Raw genomic sequence first — 9,344 nt, 5'->3', positions numbered from 1 at the left:
TAACAGAAGATTTAGCAGGGGGTGTTCTCTCGGTCTCGAGAATGACCTCTTTAACAGAGCGGCGGGTCACTAAACAAAGACATAATCAATTTCCAGTTGTTCGAAAAACACAGCGATTTTTCGTGACCAACGCTTATAGTTATGACCGTCTAGTTTTTCAAGTTTAGTCAAATCAGGAAGAGTTTTTGCTAAAACAAAGCGATATTGTTACAGCAATTAACAACAACAGATAAATAGTTTTCAAATTGTTGTCGCAAAAACGAAGCAGTAACAATAAAACGAGATGAGATCAGAATATATAACCGGTTCGTAGTGACGTGGTACGGAGGACACTTCCTTGAAAACTATTTCGGCACGACCGTGGTGGCGATCAGCAGTTGCCGGTAGTCCCACAAGGATTTACACTACAACGCTTAAACCCGCCCACTCGAGATTAAGAGCTTTGGAACGATATATAACTTTACCCAGAAACTATAAGAGAGGAAGAGATTGTCATGTTTCTGATTGATTGTGTATAAAATGATGAGCAAGAGCTCTTATTTATACAGAAAAGGGGAGGAGTTAGTGGAGCCAAAACTGCTCCCTTAAACGCAGCAGTCAACTGAGTAAATGGGGGAGCAAACCTCACAACCCACTAACAGCCTTTGACTGACTAAGTCCAAAACAGAAAACACATGACAAAACCGCGGCCCAAAAAGATAGGCACAGCCCGTCGCAGGCGATTGCTAAATCCCAAATCACGAATCCGGATCCGGGCCGGGTCAGGCTCGGGCATGGGCACGGCGCGCGCGCGTGTGCGAGCTGAATTAAGCACCTCGCAAGGCTTCCACAAAAGCCTCCCTTGACCCACTAGTGATAGTGTAAGGTAAGAGGAGATATATAAACACATAAATCACTCTTTTCCTCACCAATGTGGGACAATTTGAAACACTCCAAAGGCAAAAAGCCCCTATATTTTCCAACAATTCCAATTTACAATAATTTTCATGAGAAAAAAATTAATGATTATTGCTTCTGTTTAATACAAAAACTTAAACAACATAATTGGAATTATTTACAAAAACCTATACCATTAACTCGTTGCAAACCTACTATAATCTACAGAGTAGTATGTTATGCTTAAGTGCTTATTCACCCCTTGCGCCGATTCTATGCGTCTCAAAACCATGTCGATCTCAAGCCCGGATTTTTTTTACCTCTACATGTGGTATATAATTGGTAGCTAATAACTAGGTCTCGTTTAATATACTAATTACTATATCAAATTAACAATTTATATCCTAACTAGACTCTACTAACTTCTAACAACGAAGTGGTTAGCTAGGATCGAACCCATAAGGAAGGACCTTTAGCCAAGACTCGATTTTTAAACTAAAACAAAATACTAATTGGACACTAATGATAGATTAAGACTCAAAAAGTAAAACTAAACACAAACTATGATTATGAACAATGAACAAACAAGTATTAACATAGAAAAGAGATTGTCAAGTAGGAAATTGGTAAGAAAGAACTAAAGACTTGAACTTTGATAAAAAGACAATTCAACAAACAAATAGTGCAATATTTAACAATATATAGAGAAAGACTTGATGTAATTCAACCTTATACCAAAACTTAGGCTAGTAATCCTTTTTTTTCCTTCCCATTTTAACAATATAACACAAATACTCACAAGATGATAGCTACAATTCCAAGTGAGCAATTATAGAATATGTCTCTAATTAGATGAAACCATTATAACAAAGGCATACAAGTATAACCTTTTCCTAAAGATGCAAACTTTACCCAAAACATGCAACAAAAGAGGGCACTTCTACTAATTCCAAGCAATATTAGACCAACAAGCTTAGAATATGCAATAGTTCAACATCTACATGTAGGAGTGATTAATTCTAACACATATCCATTCAACATGAACAATAAGAACAAAAGAAATACTTTAATTAAAGAAAGGGAGGGTTTAGAGGTTCATACAATAGCTTAAAGATGGCAAAGGGAATGAATTACACCAAGTAGAGGAAGATTACTCTTCCATAATCTTGTTACAACCCACAAAATAAGGAAATATTAACATAAACTGTGAAATGATTAAGTTTAATTATTACAAGCTTAAGGAAATATTGAGTGAGATTTTTGGGAGAGTCTTTAGTTCTAAAAATTCTGGTTATATATAAGGAGGCACGAGAATCTAGGTTACGTCTCCAAGTAAGCCCAAAACGAGGAAACAGAGCTGAAATCTCCAGAGAAAAGCGCAGGTTACGCTTCACCCTAACAGTAGCATCTTCCGAAGGCCATATCTCCCTCGTTTCTTGGCCAAATGAGGCTTGTGACATACCTTTAGAAAGTTAAGAACATAAGCTTTCACTTCCACTTAGCCTTGCATCAATAGAAGCTCTAGAACTCAAGACATACCTTTTTGAAGTTGACCCTTGTAAAACCGAGTTTTCAATTCTTCATTTTGGTTCTTGTTTGTGCATGTCAAGGTTTCAATTATTCCTTTTGTTGTTTGCTTCTCTTGACTTTACACTTATTTCTTTGGCTTACCTTTTGCTTTTCTTCTTCGCCTTGGTTGACCGTGGCTCAGGTTTGACTTGTGAGTCGGCTTGTAAAAAATGATTCATTTATCTCAACTTACCAATATAAAGTACTTGAATTACCTTGAGATGTAAATACAAAAAACAAGTACAAATGATTCAAATTACAACCAAAGTGGATTGACCGTAAAGTACAACGATTAACACTCAAAACCGGCTTTGTGATTAGTTTATTCAACTAAAATTACCTAATTAGACTGACACTATTTAACTCTATCAATAATTTGTGTAGAACCATGAACCAAAGTTTGTTAAAAGGGAAATTAGAACAATATGTCGTATGTATAAGGTGATGATATATTGTATTTATAGATAGTCATCGAAAGGAACAAAACTGTTGTATTTCTAGGTAGGAATTAGAACGGTAACACACCAAAAATTTAACTTTCAGTACTCCTTACCATTAAATGATGGAGGTTGGAGATAGAAATGGTTAAATTTCTATGTTGCTTACGGAATATTGCATATGGAATATGTCGGAGTTTGATTACGGTGAGATAAATTAGACTAAGGAAGAAAAGGAGTAAGGAAAAAGAGCCACAACACGGGCGAGTAGACCGCGTTTGTCTACAGGTGGCATGAAATCCTGGAAAGTGGCATAAAGTTAATCTTAGTGCCTTTGTTTCTTGTTATGGAAATTGAAAAGTGAGTGGTCACTTTGGCCTTATGTCACTTTAATTTCCTTAGCATAGTTAGTTTATTTTATTATGTTTGTTTATTATTATTCCTATTTAGATTAATCTTTGTTAGGGTAGCTTAATATATAAACTCTACCCTAACCTAGTTATTCCTTAAGGAGAGATTTGTGAGGCAAAGACATAGAGAGTTTTAAGTGGCAGATTTAGAAAAACTCTATGCTCATCTTTTGTAATCTGTAATTCTCCCGACATAGTGAAATATTCTCCCTCGCCCCGGTGAATGTAGCAATTGCATTGATAGTGAACCACGTAAATCTTGTGTGTCTTTTTTTTTTTTTTTTTTGCATCTACTCCGTATCGCTTTCGCACAACAGGATGTTGTACAGGTGCGGATGTGTGAGTCATTATACAACAGCGTGACACTTTAATAATTTGGGTAGGAGGTGATGTAGGCATTGTTATGCTAGGTGGCATTTAACTTATGATTATGTGGCATTTAAATTATGAATATGTGGCTTTTAATTGATGGTTTAAGAACCCTTTTAATAAGATTGTATAGATAACTAGTTTTGTGACCCGTGAAATTCACGGGTTTTATTTTTGTTTTGTCACTTTGTAAAGTCTAGTGGTACATATTTAAATAATAAGATCGAGAAGTGATGTATCAAGTCATCGGTAAAACAAATATGAGTCAATTACTTTTTAGCAAACAATATATAATAAATCACTGTGTGTGTACTGTGTTTAAAGTAGTCAATAAATTCTAAAAAGTTGTTGGTTAGTTAATAGAACTCTAAAGACGAGTTAAATAAAGAGATTAAAACAACAGATTAAGGAAATGAGCAAGAAAAGTATTCATGCATAGAGACGTAAAATGCGTCTACCTTACAAAAACCATATAAAGGATGATGTACAACAAATAACTCATAATCTGAGCAATAGAAGTACTCCATCAGTCCACCATTTATATTGATCACACATCACAAACACTACAATTTTTAGAACATGATCATAAAATTGCATGGAAACATCGACAAGATCACTTTGTGGTTCATTTTAAACTATAGATCGATTTCAAAAAACTCTAAATTCCAAAGTTTGGTTTCAAACTTGTTGATGCGACCATGTCGTTAATAACTAAATCAAAACATATTTATAAACTCAACAAACAACTTAGAAAAAAATTAAGTAGAGGTCGGATCCCAAGGGACGGTTTATCAGTTATCTAATGCAAAGTAGCTATGTCTTGGTGTCACGATTGGTTTGAGTTGTAAACTAAACTACTATGATAAAATTGTAAACAAATGAAAGCAAAGAAAACAAATAGAGATGTAAACAATTGAATAAAAACACTAGGGGTGTCATGGGTTCAAAGAGGAACATGATATAATCACATTAATGAATCATATAAACAATTATAGTTATGTTGGAATCTAGTTGATTTATGTCTTACAATTCCTAGGGAGACTTAGGTCTCGGAGTCGAGTTTATTTATAGCTTACAACACCTACAACGACTTATTTCTCCCTATTCAAAAATATGCATGGTCTAACAAGCATTGAGTTGATTTATGTCTTACAAGTCTTGTTCAAAAGATAAAAGAATCATGCTAGGTTGTTACAATCAAGCATTTGATCTAGCATAACATGTGCATAAGTTAAAACATAATATACAATCATTCATTTGAACTCATTACGCATAGATCTAACCCATGTTTACTCCTCTAATCCCCCATTAACCCTAGATAAGAGACTACTCACACATCATCTTAGAAATCATGTCATGAATGGTGTCAATCATCTTAACAAGTATAAACATGATGAAGGAATAAAGCAATTAACCAAACATTAAGTAAAAGATTAAATAAAGAGTAAAGGAACCAACTTAAGATGAACAAAGGAAATGGAAGAATAATAGAAGAAAGCCTTGATTAATTATGAAGAGTTGTCAATTCTCCAATACAAACCCACGAATTCTTTAATTACCAAACTAGATCTAAGATTTCTTGAACAATAATTAAGGAAGGATTAATGTATAATTAAGCTAATTAGAGTAGTCTAACTAAGCTAAGCTAATGTATCTTTTCCTCTAAGTACACTAGGTATTTATATTAAGTACAAGTATTAGGTTAACTATGTGCTTTAATGACGATTAAGCCCCTTAGGGTGTGTTTGGATTGAGGGATTTGGAGGGAAAAAAAGGGAGGGAGAGTAAGGGACTTAGAATCCCTTGTTTGGATAGAAAATAAGGGTGGAGGGAAATTAAGGGGGATGGATTTGGAGGGATCCATTTTCCCTCTTTCAAGTCAAATCAAAATCTCTCCATAATAGGCAAGATTTGGAAGGAAATTGTATCCAAACACCCACACCCCATTTCCCTTCCCCTTCCTTTCCCTCCCTTTCTCATCCCTACTTTCCGTCCACTTTTTCTATCCAAACACACCCGTAAGGAAGTCCTTCGCCTTACTAGAGCTAGGCCAGCTCCCACGGTTCCTCCTCTTGGATTCACGTCTTGCTAGCTGGCTCATGGTAGCTAGTCATGGGTCGTGGGAGCTCTTCTCATTTGGCACCCACCTTGCCAGGCGGCTCGTGGGAGCTGACTGCTGCACACCCGAGTCTTTTCTCTTGAGGTCTATCCTGCCAGTCAGCTCGTGGGAGCTGGCTGGCGCTTGCCCGAGCTTAGACATGGCTCGTGGGGGCTCTAGTGGGCTCGTGGGAGCTCACTTCTTCTTCTCTTTTGCTTAGGTGTGGCTGCCTCCTAGCTCGTGGGAGCTGGCTAGGGCTTTTGAGGTTCCTCCTCATTGCCCAATTTCTTGCTTTGTTGAGTAAGGCCTTTAGTCTTGGTCTCCTGCTTGATGCTTGGTCGTTGGATGCGGTCAATTTAGCTCCATAATGCACTATTTATGCAAGGCTAATGCTCTCCTCCTACAAAGGCACCCAACCTCATAGAATTTGCATAATAGGAAACTAAAGACAAGAAACTACCCTAATAATCACATAAAAGCATATGAAAGGAGGCTAGTTAGGGGAGTAAATGTTCATAAATATGAGCCACATCAAATATCCCTAAACCAAACCTTTGCTCGTCCCGAGTAAAGAGGTGACTATAACTAAGAGCTTTATTTAAACTAACTAATACATATCCGATGTGAGATAATTAGCGGGTCTCACTCCACCTCTTTGACTCATAACAAGACATTCATAAAGTAGAATGTCTTCTTGCAAGGCAAGTTGAGACTTGCCAAAATGGTGATGCATCCAAGCATTAAGCATACAAACAAGTAATAGGATGCATCTACAAAAGAATAGACACTCTCCTCATCTAAGTGGCGGAAACACTAAAAGATAAACGATCTAAGGGTACATACTCCATCGTACATACTAGTTCTACAAACTACTAGGTTTAAAAGGATAGAAATAAATCACCTCCAAATAGTGTTAAACCAGACTACTTTCGTCCACATAGATGCTTTTGTTAAGAGCAAGGTCCTTATGGCATTAGAAAACACTAGAGGATCACGGAATTCCCCCTCTTGCCTAGACAAGAAAAAGGTTCGTTCTCTCTCCACCATGCAACAAAGATAAGACCATCAATGGATAAAAGGGACTCGAAATATATGAGTTTCACAAAGGTAGTTAGCTTTTGGGTTATTTTCTCCCCATTTTTGTAACATTTGACATTTAAAGAACATTTCTTGCCAATTTTTAATGATTGGCATTTGGTACTTGGCATTTGGCTTTTTGGCTTTGATTTAGCATTTGAATATTGAGAGTAACCCCACATGTAGCAAGGGTACCCTAGAAAAACATAGGAGCCTATTTTTTGCTCCTTATTTCTTTGACAAAATTTCAAACTTTTGAATTTTATTTGGCATTTGAACTCAATTTGTGATGATTATACTGCCCATTCCCTTTGGTTGACAAAATGATGATGGTAGAAGTAAAAGAATGGTTGCATGGTTTCAAGGGTCACCTTGGAATAAACGGTAGCTAAAGAATTATCACACCACAAGGTACTCTTGACTAGGCTATTGTGCAGGGGTCAACCGATACTAGAATGACACTAAAAAGAATATTTCAATATTATTCTAGCAAACAAAGTATTAAGTAAAAAGAGTATCTACAATGGCCTATGCACACTTGTCAAGTTTCTGAATTAGGCATTTTCCAAAGTTTATTCCTAAATGCAACCACATGCCCTGATGCAACCTAGATATATACAAGCTAATGCATATGTTTCTACTAACTACATGACACATAATCAAAAGAATACAACATCCTCCTCGACATGTAAACCCATCCTCCTCATATGAATAATCAAAAGAAATGGAAGGGAAGTAGGGATTATAACGATCATATAAGCGGTCTTCATATTCCCTAGCTAAATGAAAGAACATGTTTTTGGTTTTGTAAATTTTCAAATTTTTATAAGTTTTTGGAATATAAATTCCCATCCCCCACTTTATTTCGGACATTGTCCTCAATGTATAATGCAGGAGTCGGAAATGAAAAACAAAAACATATTTTTGGTTTTTCAATTAAGTTTTATTTTGAAAATAAAGAACGTGTTTTTGTATTCTAAAATATTTGAAATTGAAATACGAATGCGATATGCAATGCATGATATGAATGAATGCATGATCTATGTGCAATTCTATATGACATATATAACAAATGAATACAATCTAAACCACACTAAGTAATGCATCTTTTCTGATAAGTTGAAGGCTAATTTAAATTAGCTTAGGTAGCTATAACATCCCCATACACCAAGGTGCCTTACCAAGACCACCTAATGCATGAGAATGCCACCATCTCGGTTACCTGAAGCATAGTAATCAAAAGTGATCATCAAGAAACGTGCTTTAAGTAAATAGTTTAAAGTGATTACATTCAAGCCAAAACGGAAAAGTACAAAACAACTGTTCCAAACAAAAATCCAACTGAATAAATAAAATGTCATGACTCAACAGCGGAAGACTACTAGCTGACTCGTGGTGACACATCCCCAGCTAACCCGTGCGCATCCAAGCCATACCTGCTAAACACTGCTCACAATCCCCGAATGGATCATCACAGTTTTCAATACAATTAAACGAGGTCAGTTACTGCATACACAATACAGGACAAAACAACAAACAGATACATAATCAAAATCCTCCACCACTATCACATCACCAATCATCTGGCTACACACTAAAGTGTGTAGCCCTGTCACAATATCCATCGCAACAGATATTCCACACTGCCAGTGGGGGATCGCAACCGTTCCCACCTAAGCCCCGCTCATCTCCATCGAGCAAATAACCCAAGTTCCTTAATGTGCACATCCCCCTTGTGACGGGAACCACAAGGGAAAAATCAAGGGCGTGAAGCCACTCCCGCAAGTGACTCCACTCAGCCGAGGGCGCACCTCGCGAACTATAGACAATCAACAACAACCAATTAAAATATCAACAACACCAAAACCAATTACGATATATTAACATGTCAATCAACCATCCACCATCTCATAATCATGTATACAATAACTGAATAGGGAAACACTACCTGGAACGCAATCACCAAAATCAACACAAGCTGCGAATCGAAAGCATTCCTCTACGAAATCACCTCCTATCAACATATAATCATAAAATTACAATCTATCATCAACAATATTCCCAAACACCCCCAATTCACCCAATTAGGGTTTAAGCAAAACTAACGAATTAACATAAAAACAGTACAAGGATCTTACCCACAATACGAAGGTCTTAACGGTATAAAGAACTCCGAAATCCGACGACTCTAGCCCTTGGATTTGATAGCAATGAGAGAAAATGAATCGACGTTGCTTTGTAAAAAGTTTAGATTTTAGGTAAAAGGTAAAAAGAACTAACGTAAGTAGTTTATATATCATTTCGCGCATTGCTATCAAAACCCGGCAAAACCCGTATAAAGCCCGACTTACTCGATTGAGTAACTAAGGTATTCGATCGAGTTGCCCCTACTCGATCGAGTACCCAACAGGCAGTAATCACTCCAGAATGCAAAACTGACTTACTCTGGACATAGTAAGCCCTACTCGATAGAGTACCCAACAGCTCACAAATCTGAGGTATTACAGT

Source organism: Silene latifolia, chromosome Y (genome assembly GCF_048544455.1).
Source record: "Silene latifolia isolate original U9 population chromosome Y, ASM4854445v1, whole genome shotgun sequence".
In the NCBI taxonomy this organism is placed as follows: Eukaryota; Viridiplantae; Streptophyta; class Magnoliopsida; order Caryophyllales; family Caryophyllaceae; genus Silene; species Silene latifolia.
This window is presented reverse-complemented; position numbering follows the sequence as displayed.